Source organism: Hippocampus comes, unplaced genomic scaffold (genome assembly GCF_001891065.2).
Source record: "Hippocampus comes isolate QL1 unplaced genomic scaffold, H_comes_QL1_v1.1 scaffold17, whole genome shotgun sequence".
In the NCBI taxonomy this organism is placed as follows: Eukaryota; Metazoa; Chordata; class Actinopteri; order Syngnathiformes; family Syngnathidae; genus Hippocampus; species Hippocampus comes.
In genome coordinates this window covers 2,477,248-2,478,508 of record NW_017805002.1, presented here as the reverse complement: position 1 = coordinate 2,478,508, position 1,261 = coordinate 2,477,248, and the positions used below count along the sequence as shown (strand labels likewise).

Here is a 1,261-nt window from a genome sequence, read left to right as displayed (position 1 = left end):
GCAACGGCGACGAAAACAAAATTACGAAGTAGACTGGACATAAACCACACACTTGAGGTGTCATTGTCTCCTATTACCCCGAGATGGGACCGTCTGGTTGCAGAAAATCAAGCTCGGTGCTGTGGTGAGTCGTCATTTTCATGCACTTTGAATTTGCGTTGTATCGTCTTTTGAAGGCATTAAACATTGCCATAGCGATCGGAGTGTTGCGGCCAGATTAGACGCTCCTTGTGTTTATTATTATATTTCGAAAACGCCACCGTTTTCATGCAGCTCATACCATATTATTTTGTTGTATTATTTCCGTCACACCTTAAATGCCGGTCCCTGAAAATATTGTCTGACATAAACCGGTCCATGGGGCAAAAAAGGTTGGGGGCCCCTGGTGTAATAGACATCTTCAGCAAATTCCAGGGTGCAAAGTGAAGCTGGCTTCAGGGCAGAATTTTGGAGTGGAGTTAAAAATGTATTGCCTAGTTTGGTAGCGATCAGACAAAATCTGCAGCAAGATCAAGATCAAACACCCCTAAAAATGGCTTGAAACTTTCTGTTTGAGAAAGCCTCAACATGTTTCTTGTGTCCGCCATCCCAAAGACAGCTGGCCTTTTCCCAGCATATTAGAGCAGCAATCAATAAGTGGCTGTAATCAGCCAAATTGGTAACGTTGGGAAGATGAGCATCAAAAGAGTGTAGTTACTTTGAGACAAAACACAGGAGATCGATACATCATCTTGTCCGATAATGGTAAGTCTCTTCGACCTTTTGGCCTTGTCAAGCCAAACCACGAATCAGCTCATATTCAGGGCCCGGGTTGTAAACGGATGCATTAGATATTGGCGGGCGATTCTTCGCTCGTCTGTGAGCAACGTCCAACCTATGCCTTGATGACAAATCAATACACGAAAGTGAACGGATGCCAAAGATTGCCATGGTTACGAGCAGAGGAGCTGACACACTGTGAATGCTCCTCCATCACTGTTTCACCATCTCCCCAAATACAAGTTGGCCGCAGCCTTACTTAATCTCCCCGACGGTGTATTCAAGCCTCCTTCCTGTTTTTGTGTCCATGAAATTCCTGCGCTTAGGTGTTTTTTATGAGTGACACGTATAGTACATGCTGTGGCTGATCCAGCGTTAACCCTCAGGCTTTGCCATTTCAGCTTGTTTATGGCTATGTAGCGAAATAGTCTAGTTTTTGGGGGGATTTTTTGTTCCTTTTTTTTTTTTTTTTTTTTTTTTTCTTTAAACTAACACCCGACTT

The 1,261-nt window shown here is 43.6% G+C and overlaps 1 protein-coding gene across 1 annotated transcript in view; it reads right to left on the bottom strand.

The window, feature by feature from the left end:
* Nucleotides 1-1,261, bottom strand: part of LOC109507780 (metabotropic glutamate receptor 4-like) — a 250,799-nt gene that overhangs the window by 177,420 nt on the left and 72,118 nt on the right. The window lies entirely within an intron of this gene.